At 39.8% G+C, this 22,308-nt stretch overlaps 1 protein-coding gene across 1 annotated transcript in view; it reads right to left on the reverse strand.

Annotated features, from left to right (window-relative positions):
• KLHL29 (kelch like family member 29) overlaps positions 1–22,308 on the reverse strand; it is a 1,145,580-nt gene that overhangs the window by 968,204 nt on the left and 155,068 nt on the right. The window contains exon 2 of the mRNA XM_082249639.1: positions 17,572–17,665. The gene's annotated coding sequence lies outside the window, so the exon portion shown is untranslated. The remainder of the gene's footprint in view (positions 1–17,571; positions 17,666–22,308) is intronic.

Consider the following 22,308-nt stretch of genomic DNA (forward strand, 5'->3'; position numbering starts at 1 on the left):
TCCTCAATTTACTAAAATAAAAAAATACAGACTTCAACGTTGCTTCATGGCAGTCGCTTGGCTGAACACAAAATTGCAAAACTGCTCCAGGCAGTGAGTAACATCGATCGGGAAACTAAAAAATGCAATCTGGTAATCACTGCAATTGTACTAAAACCAACAGGTCTGCTCATTTCCCTTTTTCTGAGTTTTAAAGGGAAGCTCTACGTAGAAAAAAAAAATCCAGATACAGAGCTACCCGAAAAGAAGAGAATACTTACCCTTCCTGCTTCCCACATCACCAAAATTCTGCTAGGTTCCAAAGGAAACAAACACTGTAGGGGACAGAGGGAAGGACCAGTAAGCACAGACACAAACCAAGCCGATTAGCACTCCAGGAAGTGTCGGTTTCCCAGCAGATTGCAGCAGAGGATTGGTAGTCTAGCGGTGCAGGCAATGGGAAAGGTAAATATTCACTTTTATTTTTTGTAAGTAGCCCTCTTGAGGATTGTATTTATTTATTTAGATTTAATCAAATAAGTTCTCCCAAATGAAGGACATTTTCACACCGACTCTGAGCACTGTTAGAACACATCTATTGTACAGTAAGTGAACTGTTTAATCTGCCTAATGCCAGCCTTACAAGGATTGAAATTTGGCCGGATCAGCAGGGACACTAGAGCTGAGCACCACATCATGGGAGAAGGTTACATGCCCTTACATATCCAGATGCATTTAGTATTTTGTGGAGGCTAAAGCATGGGAAAGATGGGTCTGGGGGAAGGTGCTTTAAAGAGGTTCTGCCAAAGTGGTAAGGGTCTCCTAATTGTAAAAAGGTTCATACCCAACCATATATGCTGATTTACCCCCCACAAATACCCATCACAAAGGAAAAAGTTTGGACTATGGGATGGGGTTGAGAGCTTTAAAATATATGAAAAGCCAAAGCCTTTTCAGAGTTTTCTCTGCAATCCCCATCTCAGTGATGCAACAGAAAATTAGAGGAAATATCTACAAAGCCAGGGGACTCCCCATCTTTGTCAGCTGTCATCAGATCAAGTATCTTCACTGAAAAATTTCCCCTTACCACTCATTCTAGAGACAATTATAAAATTTGTTTTTTCTATTACTTTCTGTCTGGGTGACAATGTCTACCAGGACAAAGAAAGGGTAAATTCACCTAACCAGGATACAAAAAGCAATACAATTTATTGAAAAATAAATTTAAAAAAATAAGAAAAATTGGCCACATATGTACTTTAAAGCATGTAGAGGGTTTCTCTACTGAACTATATCTTTATTCGGGTGCCTTGGCTATTACTTCGCACTATTGTGAGATTCAAACTAAAACATACCATGAACTTGGTTGTTTATCTGGACCTTGTTCCTTCAAATAACATAGTTTACAAGTGATGTGAACTTGAAGTAGACTACTCTATTTTTGTCTACAAATAATGGAATAAAGAAATAACTAGACAAAGGGGCAGTTTTTACTCAGTGACCTCTGCTGAAGTGAATAGATTGTTTTGGTGTAGGACACAAGTCTTCTGTCAAAGATGATTAAGCAAAATGGAGAACAATGACCTCCTCAAATATAGCTTCCTTTTGTTCACCGATAGCTTCAATTATAAGGTAAGTGGATTCCAACATTTGCTGGTCCAGTCCAAACAAGATGTTTCAGAAGATCACCTTTTGCTCTTTCATATGTCACTAAGAATGTCAATGAGTTGTAAGATTTTAAGTAGCATTTTCCTTAACGTGAAATGGTTTTGTCCTACTTTAAGCTTTTCTAAGTATACTGGTGTTAGGGCAAAAAGCACAGAACATCCAAGAAAAGATTTGCTTATTATGTTAAAGGCTGTAAAGCTCGGTACACACTAGTAGTTTTTTTTTTTTTTTTTTCGTTCAACCCAGCGGTCTAAATAAAAAAAACTGAAGACTTCAGGAGGAGCCCCTATACTAACAATCAGATTTGAATAAAGCGATCTCCCCCCCGCTGAGCTATTGCATTCTGACAGAGGGACTGCCCCCTGCCAAAACACTCCAGTAAGTGCCCCCAGCCATTGGCTGAAAGTGCTGATCAGGAGCCAATCGGCAGACCTTTTTTGGTCATGCCCCTTCAACAGAAGCTGGCCGTTTGGCTGCTTCTATCAGACCAGCTACCATACACAAACACAGGCTAAATGTCAGCCAGTTTCTATTGAACAGGCTGATACCGCCTGATATTTGGCCCGTGTGTACTAGGCTTAAGAAGCAGCATTCTGTCCTTGTACTTACTATACCTAGTACACATATGCAAAACAAATAAAGTTGGGTCAATGTAAGGTCTTGTCTCTACAATCTACCCACATATTTGGCCCAAACCATTTTTTATATCCATGGCCCATAGTAGCCAGTGATTTGCTTTACTTCCTATTCACTAACACCAGGGACTGTTTTTGTTTTTGGTAGAGTAGAGAAGGGTTAAACACTTTGCCAGGTCATTGCCTGCTGTCTGTGTACCATTGGGCAATTTTCCTCTACTTCTTGTCTTCGTGACGCAACAGGAAATTGGAGGAAATCTCCCTTTGAGACAGTTGTCCCTGGAACAAGTGTCCGCAATGAAAGATTTTCCCTTACTTCTTGTTTTGGGGAGAAATCTAAAATGTTGGATTTATCCTCACCTATTCAGTCAATTCATTCTCTTATTCAGTGACAATGGCTACCAGTATAAATTGAGAGGTGGATCTCCTTAACATGGGCACAGACAGCAACAGTATACAAAAAAAAAAATAATAATAATAATAATAATAATAGTGAAAAATAAATATGCCTTCCACACATTGAAAAAAAAAAAGGTTTTCTCTCAGGTCACATCATTAGGAACTCACAAAGATAGCTTCTGATTAGAAGCCTTGACCAAGAGCTGTCAGTAAAAGCTTGGACAGTGTGCTGGGAGGGAAATCTCAGCACACAAACCTCATGCTGCTGTGGACGCATATGTATGACAGCTGGCCCACCTTTCTTGCTGCTGCATATATGCGTTACACCGTCGGCAAGAGGTTAAGGTAGAATAAAGCCCTAGATGAAGTGGCAGCTTTCCTCCCCCATATCCCTTTGATTGACATTGATTAGGGTTGATATAGACATTGGGAAGCCTCCTCTTTTTGCATTATCTGTATTTTCATGGCCTGTACCATCAGACATCAACTGTTTACGAACTTATCCTCCCTTTTGAGGCAACAATCAGGTGTGCGCACGTCTTTGAAAAATTGTACTATCCGCCAGTTTTTGTTTGTAAGTTGTAGGTGGGCTCCCTTGATATCCACTGGGCCCTAGTGTTCTGCCAATGTCACCTTGTGGATGATCCAGGTCTAACCAACTGTAGCACCCTTGTCCTAAACAGGGTTGTTAATAAATTTAGCTGTGCTAGGTGGTAGCTAGCCTGGCTGATTTGTAGTCTTTATGATCATTGCATTTTCCTCCTAAGCCTGGTTTAACTGTGGTTTCTCCCTTTTGTCAATAGGTGGCACTGTTACCTTTGGCATTAGTGTGATGAATTACAATGAGTCTAGGTCAGTGATGGCGAACCTTGGCATCCCAGATGTTTTGGAACTACATTTCCCATGATACTTAACTACACTACAGAGTGCATAAGCATCGTGGGAAATATAGTTCCAAAACATCTGGGGTGCCAAGGTTCGCCGTCACTGGTCTAGGTTATGAATATGTATAGTTCTATCAGCCAATCATACTGGTCGCTGATCATGCTGGGAGAATGTATTTATTTGGAGGAAGTCAGGTAATCTTTGTCCTTTCCTCCTAGACTCCTGTCTGAGTAGGTGTGTGAGGAACAGCTGCTGCTGGGTAGGCCTGAAGCCTGAGGTCTAGCAATGTGTTCAGGGCTCTGTATGGGAGAGCCTGTATATTACCTGAAAGCAAAAAGAAATGGATGGAGACCTGAGATGAAGTACCAGAGGTGACTCTGCCAGGAACCGGGGAACCATGGAGAGCCTAGGAAAGCATCAAGATGGAATCATTCACAGAGTTCCTGCACCTTCCGTGAGTTGAATACTGTTGCTATAGCAGACAGCTCACGCTACAAAGTACAGATTGCTGGTTCCAGCTTAAAGGCTCTTTTCCTGCACTGCTGTCTACCTTTTCTACATTTTTGTCTAAGGTGTCAGCCAATCTGCTGTATTTGACTAAGGGTGTCCTGTGCCCCACCCCTCTCTCCCAAATTTGTCCTGTTGTGAGAAGTAAACTTCTCTTTGTTCAAGCATAAACATGACTGAAGCCCATCTTTCTATCTTGTAAACCACCCACCATGCCTAGTAGCCTGCACCCTGAGGAGGAATGTCAGCCCTTACTGTCTCTGGGGGTCACCACCAGGCCTCTGGAGGTTGGGGGGGGGGCACTACACAACATACAGGAAAACTGCAAATTCTAGTCTTAGAGCTTGGCTACAGTAAAAGCAATCATGATACCTTTATCTCTGACATGGGATTTCTGTCCAGTCTGTACCATTTTAAACACCCAGCAAAGTACTGTAAAGTTTGCACAACAGTTGCTGATACTTTTCTTCTCACTGTGGCTGGAATACATTTAAACTGAGCTGAGTTTGCAGATTATGTTTCGTATTCGTAGAGTGTAGTCTGAGCTTTTACACACCCAGAGGCAATGTGATCATTTTTACATTTAACTTCACACAGCTGGAGCCGAGCGCATCTCCCAGAGCACAACGCACAGCCTGGCTCCTGCGCTCACAACCAAATGACTGCTTTTCATCCTGGAGATGTAAGAGGGAAGAATATAATGACTGCAGACCTGGATATTTAGAGGACAAAACTTCAACTCAGCAGAAGTCTCCCTTTGCATATACTTGAATTTTTTAAACAAACGAGGAGCAGAGCTCTTAAAACTGACATTGCTTTTTTTTAAATCATATTGTAAGTCGGGACCATCAAGACAACACGTTTTGGAAAATGAACCTTTTGTCAGTCTTTTTACTCTTTGCAGCCATACTTGAAGTATAACTAAAGACAAAACTTTTTTTTAGTTTTGGATAGAGAGGAGAGGGATTAGAACACCTGTCAGTTTATTTTGCTGTCTGTGCCCCCATTAGATAGATTCACCCTCTTTATTTGTCCTGTTTACCATTATCACAGAAAGTAAAAGTAACAGAAAATCACAAATTTTGGGTTGACCTGGAACAGAAAAAGAGGGGAAATCTTTCAATGGGGACGCTCATTCTGGTAACCTAAAGGGGGGGGCATGCTCTAAATTTGCAGAGATTTCTTCTCACTTCCTGTTTTATCGTTATCAAAAAAAGTAAAGTAAAGTTAAATAAATCCCACAATTTTGGGTTGTCATCAGAATAGGAATGGAGGAGAAGTCTTCCAATGGGGGCACTAATTCTGGGGAGAACCAGGGATTCCCTCACATTGGAAGATTTCCCTTTTACTTCCTATTTCAGCAATGGGATAGGATGTGAAGTGAAATCTCCTAAATGTGACACAGCAGCAAAAAAAAAAAAGGAATTTAAAATTTTGGGGAGAGCAATACAAGATAGTTTTGGGGGATCAACAAGATTTTTTTTTAAACCAGTGTTTAGTGTCACTTAGAGTTCTGGACATTTGCTTCTATGGCTGGATTCTCATCTATATACTTTAATGCAGTGCCTTTAAAAAAGCCCTGTGTATTGAAGCATGCATTATGGCAAAGTACATCATGCAAAGTACATATGAACATTGCAATATTCACTGGTCATTAATCAGTGTTCAGTAGGCTATTGTAATTTGAATCCTGGCTGAGTTATTTGGATTGTTTCATTGAATAACCTTATTTATCTGCGGTTTGGTGACACAATTGTTTAAATGCAAATCAGAGACAGATTAATATGTCCTGGGGCACAATGTGTGGGGCAAAAAGTGTGCTAATGTGCACTCATATGCATATTACAGCAACCCCTAAGTCCTCATCATACAGCTTTATCCTGTTCAATGCATTGATTTTACCACAATGAATTTGGTACCATAAATATGTAGATTTTTCTTGGCACATTAAATCTTCTGTAAGAGATGATTCAATGGACTACTTGGTCTTGTTCTGCAGCCAATCTTCTATGTTACTGCATGTATTACTGATGCTAGCAGTGGTGTATGTAATACAATATTTTTTTGCCAGTATAACATCATTGGATGAAATTATTGTGGTTGACCCTGAGGTTTAGAGCTAGATTCAAGAGTTAGGTGGAGGACAAGCGTTTATTCTAGAGGTGAGATTGAGGTTATGTGTTACATATAGTAGTTGAGTTGAGATCACATGTTAGATGTAGTCCTAGGATTCAGATTTAATCCTAGCTTGAAAGGTTGAACTGTGGTTCAGAGTTAGGTTTTGAGTATGTGTTGAAAGTAGTTTGTGGGTTTGTGAGTAGAACCAAGGGGCTTCATATCAATTCACTGAAGATAGAGTCATCAACACCAAAGGCAGAATCATTTGAGGGGAATTTACATAAAATCATTTCCAGTTTTAACATGCTTTACTTGTAGCTTATCTATCGTACATTCATATCATATTCGTACATATCGTACATATTTTAACTTTTTGTTATCTTATATTATTTTGTTATAACAGTTATATCATTATTTGTATCTATCTTTTTTACTAGTGTGGCTAGTTTTTAGTTCTGGAATCTGAAGTCTGAAACCGTTAGATATAAGCTACAGGTAAAAAAATCAAATAAGAAATCATGCACATTGGTTACATCCATGTAGACCGTGGGGTATTTTGATGGGTTTAGGTAAAAATCACGGCAGAAATGCAAGTTCAGGGAGGATAAGTGTTCCAAGAAAGGCAGGTAATGGGCAGCCAGAGAAATTAGGGTATGTCTAGCCCAAACTTTTTTTGTATAGAGTGGAGAAGCATTAGAACCTCTGTTTTTACAGCTATCTCAGGAGCTATTAGAAGAAAAAATGTCCCTCACTTCCTGTCTTGTTTATCTGGTGGCAATAGGAAGGGTAAACCTTTCACATCAGCACAGACAAATATAAAAACTCTTTTTTCCTGGCGCCAACATGACAGCATACATGTGGTAGTATTCTGCCATGGATTGGCATCTGGAAAGGAAAATTATGGTAAGTATTTGATAGAATTTTCCACTTTACTGGCACCATTCTATGGCAGCATACTATCACATGCATGCTGCCATGGATTGGCGCCAAGGAAGGAAAATTACGGTAAGTATTTGATTGCAATTTTCAGTTTTCCTGGCACCAACATGGCAGCATACTACCACATGTATACTGCCATGGATTGGCACCAGGAAAGGAAAATTATGATAAGTATTTGACACAATTTTCTTTTTTTCAGTAGGAAAAGGCAAGAACCTTTATAAGCTTCTTATTGCTGTCCATGTCCCAGTTATAGATTTTCCTCATCTCCAGTTTAAAGTGCATGCAAAGAAAAGAGACTCACTGCTCAAGGTGTTCAGAAGCTTGATGACCAACAGCGGCGCACGCCCTGGCTCGCCTCTGTGGATAATCAATAATGAAAAGAAATGGCTGCACTCCAGATGAGGTCAAAATCCAGATTTATTACTGGACATCCCAGTGTGGCAAAAGGTGGCAAGGTTCCCATGTGTTTTATGTATGATTAGAGTGGTCCTTTAATTTTTTCTAGTTCTTATAGAGCACTTCGTTTTGAGAGGGATAGTGGCCAGTGACATAACAATTACCATAGTAGCCCATGCAGCTGCTGCAGGGCCTGGAGTGGGAGTGAGCCTTATTAGGGTGCCTGCTGAGGCAGTTTAGGGCCTGCTCAAACCAGGCAAATTTGGATGCATTCAAAAACAAATTCCAGATGCTTAGATTGCATTCTGTTGTGAATGGACCCTTAAAATACAAAATCTGTGTGCATGTCATGATAACACATAATCATCACTGAAATATAGTAGATTTATTGCCCTTAAAGATTCTAGTCATCCTGACCAGAACTGAAATTAACCCTGTATGCCTAACACAGTCTTTCTCAGGCTGTAAAAATCCAAGGGTGACCTCTTCAGCTAAAACGGACAGCTGTTTGTAGTTCAGAAAAAAAACTCACAGTTTAAAGAGGTCTGTATTATCGTTAATGTGATAATGGGCATTCATGTTATTTAAAAATTCTAAGCACATCTAAACAAGTCCTTATATTATTGCTGAATACCTTTTTTATTTTATTTTTACTGACTACTCCACCACCTCTTTCAGCACTTTCATGCTGTGGCGGTTGAAGGTGTGGGGGTGCAGAATGTACATTGAGGCCATGAGATCTGACATGCTGAAAAAGACCCACGGTTCAACATTTTGCTACAGGGTCCCATGATCTGTAGTTCTGCCTCTGCTAGTGGCCCTTTAATAGGCACAGCTATCTGCAAGCTACCAATGCCGCTGAAGGGTTCATGCATTTGAAATAGCTCGGGGGAATTTTTCAAACCATTTGTAAAAGAAATGAAAGCACTTGGACTTGTGGTTTATCTCTGTCAGGGAATAAAAGGAACATCCCAGGGGATCCGCTACACACAAAAGACATCATTGTGCCTCTGCTGGACCGTGCTCCACTCAGATCAGCGGGCTCTGCGCTCGGCATGTACCGCTATTCTATACGGTTTCTTATCTCTGCAATTTAAAGCAGAGTTTTGAAATGGCAAGCTTTCCCCGTGCATGGAAATCACTTCCATGATCTCCTTGTTCTTTTCACATTCTGGTCTATAAAATGTATCTGAAAGCGTTAGAGCTCAGAGACATGATATACCCATTCTGTGCGCTGCTTCTCTATAGAAACGAATATTTATGAAGAATGGATCAAACTCGAGCCTTAGGAGCTAACTAGATTCACAGTTCTGGCGAATATATGTCACAGCAAGAAAAACAAAAAAGGATGCAGTGCTTGAAATAAAGTAGAATATCTGGAATGGAAATATAAAGTTGCTCTTCACTCTTTACTTTAAAATAAAATGTTAAAACAGACTTTGCATGTTCATGCAGGAGCCGCTTACGTTTTTGCCCAACATATGGAAACACCAAGTTTCACAGAAGGATCCTGGGAAAGTGAGGATCTCAAATCTCAAGATACTCCAGCACTGAATAGGAGCACATTCCTACAAGATTTTGTGATCCTCACCTATCCCATGATCCCACAGTGAAGCTCAGTGACACCACCCTTGTCTACAGGAAGTGGACATACATTGGAGTGTAAGATAAGAATTTTTAAAAATGATTTCCAATGTTTATTAGCGCATTGTTTTCACTTAGTTAGATTTCAAGATTAGCGGATCTTACGTGATCAAGTTCTTCTTTAAAAATGGAACTCCAGGCAGATATAGAATGCACAAATGAACACAGGTCTTCATGAAATGCTTTTTTGAAAGCAGAACTTGACTCAAAACCTGAATTCCTGTTGGTTTGCTCCCACCCTCCAGCCTGTAACTGAATTACAGGTTTTTTTCTTGGGGGGGGATACATATTTTTATTGGTACCAGTTCAAACGTCCACAATTTTTGCCTAAGAGAGGATGATGCCCTTGTCTCACCCCGTCCCCTCCTGCAGCCTCCTGGGAAACATCACATGCTCCAGGAGGCTGCAAGAACGTTTAGAAAGTGCTGCATGAGCTTGTATCCAATATGGCAGCACCGGAGACCCACAGCATTAAAAATATGCTTCGGGAGAGCAGCACTGGACCCCAGGCACTGGTAAGTACCTAATTTTTTTTTACAATGTTTGTAGCTGTTCACTTTAGCACTTCTGTCTAGCAGGACTAGGATTGTCAGTTCAAATCCCAACCACGGCACTACCTGCCTGGAGTTTGCATGTTCTCCCTGTGCCTGTGTGTGTTTACTCCATGTACTCCGCTTTCCTCCCACACTCCAAAGAAATGCTGGTAGGTTAATTGGACACTGTCTAAATTGGCCCTAGTGTGTATGTATGGATGTGAGTTAGGGACCTTCGATTGTAAGCTCCTTGAGGGCTGGGAATGATGTGAATGTATAATAAATATGTAAAGTGCTGCGTAAATTGATGGCGCTATGTAAAGACCTGTAACAAATAAATAAACCCAAGCTCCTCTTTTAAACACAAGTACCTGAATTTGATGGTATCAGCATCTTGAAAGTGCAAGTACCTGATTTTGATGACATCAGCATTTTGAAACCCATGTACAGCAGAGCTCAGCCTGGGAGAGGTAGGAGCAGCATAAAGAGCCTTACTGCAATGCTCATATGCTGATAAGGAGCTTTCTGATAAGGGAAAAAAGATCAGTTACATAATTGCCACAAATAATTGAATAAGGTGTCATGCTCTGCCAGACAAGGTTGTGCTGTTTGGAAAAGCTGTGTATATCTCCAGACCTGATGGACAGAAATACAAATACTTTGGCAGGTACAACAACTCCAGTATATGTATTTCATCTGCATATTTAGCTGTTTGCTTGAAATTCAGCTTTAAGATGAATATAGAAAATAGTTTGGAAAACTCCCCATAAATTCAGACTAATGGTAAATTGACAGAGTTTGTAAACTGAAAAATAACTTATTTTACTGAAATAACTGAAAAGTTTTTTTTTTTTTTTATTAATATTTTGTTTTCATTTTTCGAAGTATTTTAAGTCAGCGGTCCACACGCCTCCCTTCAGAAACCCCTGGAACATTGGAGAGTCAAAATGACTTCATTAAATTTAATTAAAAGAATCATACTCCTTCCTGGATAATTAATAATGTCAAATGCAGCTGTAGAGCCAGAGTGATCAGTACATTTACTCCTCTAATTGACAATTTCTTTTTCCTCAAATACATTGCAGGTAAGAGAAGAACGAGGACGGCTTGATTTCCTCTATGGTCAGAAAAGGTTATCCTGGTGTTCTGCGCTGCTAACTTCCTGAGAAGGCGTTTAATTAGATGTGACCCACATAAACAAGGAATTATCGAAATCAGCATTCTTCTAGCTCACATGATAAAGTGCTGTCTAATGTCCAGACTCTGATACTCAGCTACTGTTCTCGTGGCAAAGCGTTATAAATTAACGTATATCATTTAAAGGATCCATCCACTCTGAGCTGAATATGCAGACTTTAATTGCAGCTTATTTCTTATATGCTTTGCTGAGTCTCTAGAGCAGATTTTTGTGCCTCTACCCAGTAGTGTGGGCAGAACCTTCCCAGTCAATTAAAACCTTTACCAGTTTTGTTATATTGGCTAAGTATGGTGGTCACTTTCACTGTCCACTGCATTCTCAGGCCAAAAATGAAATACAATAAACTAAAAATCTTTACTAGATTTCCCCTTGCTTTCCATGTGGTTGCCAGGACAGGAAGCAGGTTATATCAGGCAGTATTTAAAATAGGATTGAAGTGTAACCCTTTGTGTTGCTATGGCAATTTTTATAGCATAAATATATGGAATAATGCATTTTGGTTACCATATATTGTTTTTAGAAGCTAGGTTTCCGCTATACGTATGCTAATAACCTGTTTGACTGGTTCATGGAGCTCATGCAACAGGAAGGTAGGTGCTGGTAAGAAGTAGGAGGAGGGAACACAGGACCTAAACTCAGCCAGGTGCTGAAGACACACAGAAGTAGTTTTGGAGGACTCTGAGAAGCAACAAGCAGTCAGGAGACCTTGGATAGAAGCAAGAAGACTCCATATCAACATAAGACCTAAGAAAGTCTGTGCAAGGAGGGAGCTTCACCTGAGGATGACACTAAATCTACAACCCAAGTTAAGTAACTTTCAGTGTATTCCCTATTGGATGCATTGTCCGATGCTTATTTGCTATAAAGGATAGATAGTTTATGCATTTGTATATTTTATGCATATTTTGTGATGCTCTGTATGTCATGTATTGTTTTCCTAAAATTGTATGTAGTTTGTAGGTACAGCATTTTTTGTTTAGTAAAGCACATTATTTATACTACAGAGGGGTTTGTTCTTCCTTGCTTTACTACAAAGTAACCTTACAAAGACAAAAGCAAAACACCCTTCCCCACTCTATCCATAGCTATAAGGGCTTTTGTAGGTGGGGGTTATTTTCCCTTTTTTTATGAAGACCCTCATTTTTCCACACAATGGCATTGCTCTGTCATTTCAAGGCTCCCTCGAGAGGTTACTAGGGGTTCTTTGAGCTGTGCCTGCATATTTCTGGGGTCAACACTACTTTGCAAAACCAGCAGCCAGACACCAAATATCTTTTTATCTGTCCGTAAAGGTGGCATTCTGATCACCACTATAAGGCCTGGATCCTCCCTTATTGGCCAACAATGTTGACTCACCGATATATCGATTTTTGGTAAGAGTCACCTATGAAAAAAAAAAATAATAATAATTTTAGGGGTTCCTCTGTGGTAAAGAGGTTGAAAAAAGTTGCTATAGTTAATCATTATTCACATCCAACTGGACTTGCTCTGTAATGTTGAAGACAATATATAGCTTGTCCAAGCCACTTTTTGACATCTAATGGAAGATACTTCAGCAATTCTTTATACACAGGTAGCACGGAAACCTAAATACTAACATCATGGAATGGTAGATATTTTTTCTGTATTTGGTCATCAGATTCCCATTTTGCCTTCTAACCCATGGATTGGACAGCAAGCCTATGTACATTGTCCAAAGTGGAGTTTTGAGAATCCAGTGGCCATATATTCTAAAGAACAAGGGGCCAAACTAAAATATTACTTTGGACCTTTTATTTCTTTATAAGTTGATGACAGCATAGACGGACCTTTGGCTTTTCATGTGTCTGCCTTAAAGCAGAACTCACTGTGCTGTACACAGCCCGTGCAGAGAGTAAAGCTGTGGGAGGGACCCAGAATGTCCTGTCCCCTACAGGCTGCCTGCAAACAGCTACAGGAAGGGGTGGAGAAAATACCAATTACCCTACAAAAGGAGAGAGAGCAGCAGTGACCATTTTTTATTACAGGAAGCCCCAGCACAGTGGTTACGTTTCACAATGAGCAGAAAAAAGTAAAATATGGGGAAACACTACCATCATATAAAAAAAAACTGTGTTGCCTGTAAGGTTCTTGCCAAATAACCTGTGGGCATATAGGTAAAAAACAAAAATGTATACCTCTGGGGGTAAAGCCCCAAAGTGGTATAGGAAATAAGTTAATGACTAGGCAAGTTCAACAGGTGTAAAATGAATAAAGTGCACTAATTTATTGAAAATTGTTGGAACTAAAAACATATGTTCAACAACATAGTAGCAAATGGGACAACACAGTATGCACACGTGCCATAACCTATTATCACATATGCATCACCTATAAAAGACGGACAACAATAAACACTGAAAGACACGTGAGGACAAATGGCAAATGGCAAAAAGAAAAAAATGACAAAAACAAAAAAGTCACAGGATAGCGTCCGGACGCAGTGGAGTATGTGCAATACAAAGTCTGCATGGAATACCCGTGTATGAATGAATAGAAAATATCGCAAGTAAACATAGACCAATTATTGCACTTAGCCTGTGGCCTGGCTATGAATGATGAAAAAAATGTGTATGGTCTTGGACATGATGGCATACATATTCCAGTGAAAAAAGTTCCATAGTCAGGATAATGTTCCTACATAGCCATAAATTATATCCAGCTGATAATGTCATTGATCAATGGCAATGGCTAGGCAATGACTACAATTGTGGGCTGGCTGGACCTCTACTACATATAGCAGGATTATGCAGGTAGTATGGGAGCTGTTGTTACGATCAACAGAGAAGCAGCTACAGGAAATGTATTCTGTTATGCTGGACTAGAGTGTATAAAAGTACGGTTTCACTAAGTGGATATACAGGTGAGTCTTACCAACCCACTGTCCAATTCCGGATGTTTGCGGGAGGCCACATAGGTAAGTCTTTGCGGACTGTTCTGTTGGGCATCATAATGCAGTGAGAGTGATTGATGGTTTCCCAGCTATACATGGTTTGGGACCCTTGGGGCACTGATGTCGAAGTCGATCCACCCCTTATGGCATTTATGTGATGGTGATAGGCTCATTGGATTAAATTATCTGGTGAGTTTGCACTGCAAGCAGGGATAATGGAGTGAAGCACTGGAATTTTATGTTTGTTCTCATCACAGGTGCTCTACTCCTATCAGCTTTGCAAATATTCAAATAACATACTACACTATGAACAAATTTAATATTCTCTTCATGGTATGATGGTAAAAGAGATGCCAGCACTCTTCAACAATAACAGACCCCTTTGAAAAACCTACACAGAGCCTTTTCAACTTTTGGTGAGTTACTTTATAATATAAGAAGGGTCACAGTTGGACTTTTTAAGGACTTTCTTTGGGTACTATTACTATAATGTGGACTACTTTTTAGTACTTATGTACAAAGTAAATACACCGGCAGTGATTGTAAATGTCACATTCACTGCTTTATTACGATACCCCTAAGTAAAAAGGGTTAACCATATTTCTTTACCATTGGGTAATACTGTCTGTTTCAACAAACACTGTTAGCAAGAATATGTCAGTTGCAATATTCTATATAAATTGGTCAGAAAATAACAAAACATCTACAGCCATCCCTGATTTACACCACAAACTGTGCTAAAGCATCCACTATTAGCATTGCCATGGATCATAACCAGCACACATTCCTTTCCATCATTATAAACATGCTACAAGTATTCATCGGAAATACCCCAGCATGCAGCAAACTTTGTCACACCCATCAGTAGTCATACTGCTAACGACACAATTTCCATCAGTAATGCCAACAGTATTCCAATGACAAAATGCCATTCATGGAAATGGTCATCTCTTGTTTCTTATGCTTCCCAAAAACAATGCTAAACGTGATGAAATAAAACTGCCAAAATGCCTATTTTGTGCCACTCCCTGATTTAGTTTCACTTTTGTCTGACTTTTGTTGAATTTCGCAAACTCCAACAGCTATTATTCTGCTGTGAAAAGAGAGCTCCCTTAGTCATTCATACCAGTGAGTGCGTGTTATGCCCTGTTGTTACAAAGCATCACACTGTTCACTTTTAAAAAAAAAATCTAAAAAAATGACATTTTTATTTAACTCTATGCAATGTGCCGAAGTATGTCCCAACATGCTGAGTAAAAATGCAACCTGTCTGGGTTTTTTTTCAGCGCACAACACAGTGCAATAATGTGAAATGAAACTATAGGACATAAGGCAAAATTGTATACATTACCACTTATACAGAGCCAATATGTGCTTATATCAAATATCAAATAAATCTCATAAAAACAAAAAAAAAATATCCTAAAAGTGTTTGTGTTGCTTTAAGCTGTTCTATCCAAAAAAGTGCTCAGTGCTGTGCACATTTTCTCATTAATCATTAATACAATAATCTATCCATGAATCCCATGTGTGATCCTGTACCTCCGCCCAAGAGAACTCGCCAGATTGCCATGACTACCTCTATAAGGTAAGTCATATTGTGCTTATAATGCCACAAGGGATTCCACCTTCCAGGACCTCTCAAGCCAGAATTATCTCCTCTCACCAGTGTATCTGGTGATATAATAAAGGTAACCATGGAGGAAACAAGGAAAGACCTAATATTGTAAAACTTTTTATCACTTTTATTAAAACTCCCAAAAAAACACATGAGTAATGACCACTCACATAATTTAGTGCTTTTCCCTGCACAAAGGTTACAGCAGTATTGTATTCTCTGGAATAACTGCTTCACAGGCCACTCATGTGATTTTCGTATATATACGTCACTTCAGGGAGTACTGTGCAGGAATACGTCACCTCCTGCTCTGCCCGATGCATTTATTCAACCTGGCATTCTCAAAACGTCCAAATTGCTTTGCCTATGCTTCTGGCAACTCTGCCCAATGACTGGTAATGGCCACCAAGGTAAACACATGGGATGGCAGAATGACAGGGTAGGGTCCAGCCATGTCGGAAAAAGTAAAGCTCAAGTAAAAAAGTGAAACAAATACAGAGTGGAACACAGCAGAAATGTTTCTGGGTAATAAATATAACATTGGACATCTTGTGCTACATATTGATATTCAACTCACATATGCAGATTGTATTCCAAAAATAAAAATAAAAAAATATACAGTATCTCACAAAAGTTAGTACACCCCTCACATTTTTGTAAATATTTTATTATATCTTTTTCATGGGACAACACAAAGACAAGTGTGTTTTGCCTACAGTCAAGCATGGTGGTGGGAGTCTTATGGTCTGGGGCTGCATGAGTGCTGCCAGCACTGGGGAGCTACAGTTCATTGAAGAAACCATGAATGCCATCATGTACTGTGACATACTGAAGCAGAGAACGGACTCCTCCCTTCAGAGACTGAGCCGCAGAACATTATTCCAACATGATAACAACCCCAAACACACCTCCAAGACCACAACTGCCTTGCGAAAGAATCTGAGAGTTAGGGCTCTTTCACACGGCCGCTCTGTGTGAAAGCTCCGCTGCGGGACTTTTTTTTTTTTTTTCACGCAGCGGATGACATTTGTGTCACCCGCTCCGTATGTCCGCATATCATCCCATCCGTTTGCGGATGATATGCGGACATAATGTAAGTCTATGGGCATTGCGGATGTCAGCGGGTGACACCGCTGACATCCGATTTTCCTTCCTTTCCGTTTTTTGAACGAATGAAAAAATAGGGTTCTGTTCCGTTCCAAAAAATGGAACAGAACTGAAAGGAAGAAAATCGGATGTCAGCAGATGGTATTCCGCTGACATCCGCAATGCCATAGACTTACATTATGTCCGCAAATCATCCGCAAAAAAATAGGATGATTCGCGGACACACGGAGCGGCCGTGTGAAAGAGCCTTAAAGGTGATGGACTGGCCAAGCATGTCTCCAGACCTAAACACTTTTGAGCATCTGTGGGGCATCCTCAAACAGAAGGTGGAGGAGAGCAAGGTCTCTAACATCAACCAGCTCCGTGATGTTGTCTTGGAGAAGTGGAAGAGGACTACAGTGGCAACCTGTGAAGCTCTGGTAAACTCCGTGCCCATTAGGGTTAGGGCAGTGGTTGAAAATAATGGTGGCCACACAAATATTGACACTTTGGGCCCAAGTTGGACATTTTACCTTAGGGGTGTACTCACTTTTGTTGCCAGCGGTTTAGACATTAATGGCTGTGTTTTGAGTTATTTTGAGGGGACAGCAAATTTACACTGTTATACAAGCTGTACACTCAATACTTTACATTGTAGCAAAGTGCAATTTCTTCAGTGTTGTCACATGAAAGATATAATAAAATATTTACAAAAAAGTGAGGGGTGTACTCACTTTTTTAAGATACTGAATACACTATATATATATATATATATATATATATATATATATATATATATATATATATACACACACACGCACTCACACCATATTTAGTCTTTGGTTTAAGATAAGCATAGCTGATAGAAATTAAAATTAATTCTAGTTGATATACAGTAAGTGTGAACGACGCCAAAGTAGCTTTGCCCTGAAAGTCTTTAGAGTGGTTTCTGGGTGTTTTGCCTAATGGAAATCATTTCAGTGACTTTTACATTCCAGTTACTGTCCAGCTCTGAATAAAAAAAGAATTATAAAATATAAATCAAACTTTACCGAACAGATGTTTTCCTCTTGCACGTCAGCGCAGCTTGTCCATAGACTGTTTGTTACATTTCCTTTAAAAATTACTATGTTGCTGTTGCAGAATCTGTGTCAAAAGAACATAAGAATGAAATGTTATCATAATACATTGCAAATGAGAACAGATCAATTGTAAAAAAGTATATTTTTTAGATAAACGCAGTAAAAAAAGCACTTCAAATGCCCACACTCCTACTATTACTATTATTTAAAGTAGAATTCCAGGCTTGAACTATTTAATCCTAAAACTGCTCCCACCCTTCTTCCAACACCTATACTACCTACCCTGTAGAACAGACCTGGGAAAATTGCGGCCCCAGGGTCACACCAGGCCATTTGACTTTCCCTGTCCAGCCCATGATGCTTCCACTGTAAGCATGTCTCTCTAAACCTGCCAGCCTGTTTACCAAACTCAATGGGTGAGTTTGACAAGCGGTAGATTTTTTGAAATTCCTGGCGTTTGGCTTTAAAGTGTTTCTAAAAGCAGTTTTTTTTAGTTTGGGATAAAGGTGCAAGGGTTAAAATGCCAGGTTTTGTACCGCTGTGTATAAACAGTTTAAAAAGAACGCCAAAACAAGAGAAACAGAGCCCAAAATCTTTTCATGGTAAAACTGATTCACGGCAAGAACAAGACAAAACAGCCAATGCATTTTAGGGGTTAGACACACTCCCTCTTCTTCAGGGAGCTGGATTAAATGATGAGACTCTAAGTTTAGAATAGCCCCAAAATCGAAAGGCATGAGTCCATCGTGCCCATTGTTAGTTTTAAAGTCAACAACAAGGGTTGCTGCACATATCCATTATGGCAAGGTATTATAGACGCATGCTACAAAGCGATAGCAAGCAACCCAGGTGGATGTTCACGTGATCTTCAGGTAGGCTAACAAAGAATTGTAGGTGAAAGATAGGGGGATAAGAGAAGGAATAGGAAGGCGAGAGTGTGTACTGCAGCTGGGGAGTGCATGCAAGGGTTCTGGGCAGGTTGAATGATCATGACCTTGGGCTCATACACACCACATCCTTTGACCTGCATTCATCTGAACAGAACCCCTACTTTACAATTAAGCACAATGTGAGTGAAACGCATTAGCAGGCAGAGAATCGGTGGTCTGTCTTGTACCGGACTATTCATTAAACCTTTAACCATGGCTTTTAATGTGAAGTGTGGCTGCCTTCTCTCTTACTAACACTGCATAGATCAACACAGACTCAAAACAAGGGCACACTATAATTCTGTGTTGTATGTCTTAAATTTTACGCAGAAGTGCAAAGTTAAAAAAAAAAAAAAACTATAACATTTTACCACGTGGGCTGATGTAAACATAGCAAGGATTGGTGGAAGTCTGAGGGGACATAGTGTTGTAGCCATGTGACCACATTTTCTTGAAGAATGTTTAAGGATGGCTTCCTAATCAGCAAATGGTGCTGTTGCAGTACATTGTAACATGTCAGGAATGTATGTATCCAGACTTATACTGTAAAGTTACTGGAATGTCCACTTCAATTACTTATTGAACTTCTAATATGAAGCAATGGTGCTACGAATGTCTGATTAATAAAATCCAGATGACAATTAGGGTAATCCAGCTACTAAACTAAGTGACAGAGCCTGTATATTAAAACTGATACCAGATGTTCAAGTTGTCATCACTGAAGACTGCATCTGAGTTCAGTGGGTGTATCCTGCAGTTAGGGTCCCCAAGGGCCACTTCTGACTCTACGTTTTGGTGAATGAATTAGTCGCGGTGTCCAGCTTAGGATGCCTCTAGACGCAATCAAGACATTAACATTGGAGGGATAAACAGAGCTATAGAATAGTATGTTCTTATTGTACATGTTCTCACACGCACAGATGTTTGCTGGCACAGAGCTCCAGAAGGACGCATAGATGACGGTCTACCAGGAAAACTTTGTTACATGGTCCCTTGGCTCAAATTTGAGTAAATATATGCACTATACAAGAGCTCCGAACGTACAATATAACAGCCATGAGAGGCTGAGAGAATAGCTTTGGGACATGAATGGAAATTAGGTCACTTCTTCCATGTCTCCATTGCTCCTGGTTTTATTTCACTAACTTGAAAGGCTGCTGTTTGTAACGGAATTTGGCAATTGAACATTCCATTTCACAAACAAAATATTTGTATTGCTTTTAAGCTGAACTCCAACCAAGCAGCTAAATACAGGGTGAAAACACACATGTAAAATGTTTTACCTGCCAAAATGTTTGCAGATCAGACATGAGCCATGATGTATATTAGTGGTAAACAAGAATAAGAGTCTTCATGTCCATAAAAATTTTAGCGAAAATGGGCTGTTCTATCAGGAGGAACCTAAGAGGTTACATTGTGTAAAAAGGCTATTTATTCTGTCTTTACTTATACTTCCCTTCTTCCACTGTCCCTAATCCATCTCCTGATAGAACAGAGCCTTGGGGGCACTCTGCACATGCTCAGTTTGATGTATATCGCTAGAGAGTTTGTTTGTTTTTTTTTTTTTTTCTTGGGAGGGTGCATATGATTAGCACAGGGCACAGGTTTGCACTTGTAACTAGACCTGCCATAGGCAGCAACAAGCACGGTCCAGACAGAAGGCAGGGGTCCTGGAGCCATAAAGGAGTCAAAGGAGAATTTTTAACCAGTGCTCAGCCAGACACTGATAGAAGTCACAAGACTGCTATATACTGCTGATGAGAAAAAGTGTTTAGCAGTTTATATTTACTAAATTTATTTAGTACTGTGGGAGACCAGATATAGAGAATGCAGGGTCCTGGTTTTAGTAACACTTTAAAGGAAGTTAAAAAAAAAACCTCAGACTAGATCACGCTGGTACAGAACACCCACACTGCTATATAAATTCTCAACATCAGTTCCAAATGTGTGCTGGCGATGCGGCTCAGAAGCAGGCACCTTATTACACATATGGTGGGAGTGTAACAGGATCCGTCCTTTCTGGAACATGATCCATGATGTCCTGAAAAAGATTACAACCTATACACTTGACTTTATACCAGAACAATACTTGTTACACCATACAACCATTTCGAAAAAACAACATAAGGGATCTCTAGCCATGCACTTGTTCAATGCGGCCAGACTATGCATTCCGACTCATTGACGCTCTGTGCGCATTCCGTTTGTTAAGGAATGGTTTAACAGAATTAACAAAATAGAGGAAATGGAAGAGTTGATCCATATCTCCCAAGACAGTCTGACAAAGGTCAGGTCAACCTGGCTTTGCTGGAATCACTTTAAAGCTTCCAATCACTACAAAACTCTTTCCAAATAAATCTCTTCTGCTTCCAAGTTAAACTGTTGGTCACCAATACTCTCTACAACTTGGAGACCTTGCATTATATCCATATTAACACATAGTTGTGGTGCAAGCTTTTGCAGGGAGGGGACTTCTACCCCATTTCCACTACCCCCCACCCCCCCTCCTACTTCTTACCCTTCCCCCCCTTTTTTTTCTCTGCACTCCCTCAATTCTTTCTCTTTTCTACTCTATACTTTCCTTTATATTGCTCGGTCTTTGATACTGGCCCAAGAGCTTTACCCCAGAGACTGGTTGGGCTTGGGAAAAATTTTTGCTGCATCTTTAACTCCCACCATGCCACCCCAGTTTCTGGTCTGTTGTACAATACCAAGTTCCAGTATCCTAATCTTGCCGCTTTACCTTGTTTATGTTATGGCATAAAGGAATAAGGGCGGTAAAGGAAGGAAAAAAAAAAAAAGAAAGAATGGAAGCGAAAACAAAAAAAGAAACCCAGTATGTTTAATTATCTTTTCCTGTTCTTTTTCTGTGTAAAGACTATGGCATGTATCCTTGTCATGCACTATTCTCTTGTTCTTTCAATAAAAATTGTTTATGGAAAAAAAAAAAAAAAACATCAGACTTACTGGTCGGATCACTAGGTGAAAATAAAGAAAAAAAAATAAAAATAAAATGAATGCAGCCACCACATCTAAGAGATGGTAGACATTTTTGTTTTTGGGTTCAGATACACTTTAAGTGCTGCAAGCATCATCTCAGCCAATCTCTATATATCATTGCATTGTAGCCTCTTACCTGAGCTCCTGCAAGCCTCACACACTGTGAAAAGGGAACGCTAAAAATGGCTGCTGGTATCCCGGCTGCTCCTGACTGTATTCCCATCGTTTCTCTGTGAATTATCACTCTCACAAATCCTACTATAAAATTAAAGCACCTTATTACAACATAAATATAAGCCTTCCTGTAGCAGCTACAGCCTCTGTAACAGTGTGGCAGATTAGCTATCCCCTAAAGAAGTAGAGCTTTTTTTTCTATCATTGCTAATAATTTTCATCAAATACAATGTAATGAATCTTTAATGCTGTATCATCTTCCAGGAACAGGCCTGTTATCCAACCGCCTTCTCCTTCTGAAAAATATGACAGTTTAACCCCCCGCAGTCCGCTTATCTGCATCCTAGTAGGGTTTTAGTCTCCACATGAGGACATATATACCATTGTCATTATATAAGTTGTTCTGCACACCTACTGTATATATATATTTAAGTACATTGTATGCTAGCTGTAATTAGTCATTATAATCATACCAAACTGACTAATACATTTACCTAAGGACTGCTAATTGGTGAGCACTGTGAAATGACATAGAAATGTTACCTAACGACTTGTGCAGACCATGCCAGATGAGCTGCGTCGATCTGCAGAGATCAGGGGGTCT

The sequence above is a fragment of the Pelophylax lessonae genome (genome assembly GCF_965119305.1).
Source record: "Pelophylax lessonae genome assembly, chromosome: 3".
Classification (NCBI taxonomy): Eukaryota; Metazoa; Chordata; class Amphibia; order Anura; family Ranidae; genus Pelophylax; species Pelophylax lessonae.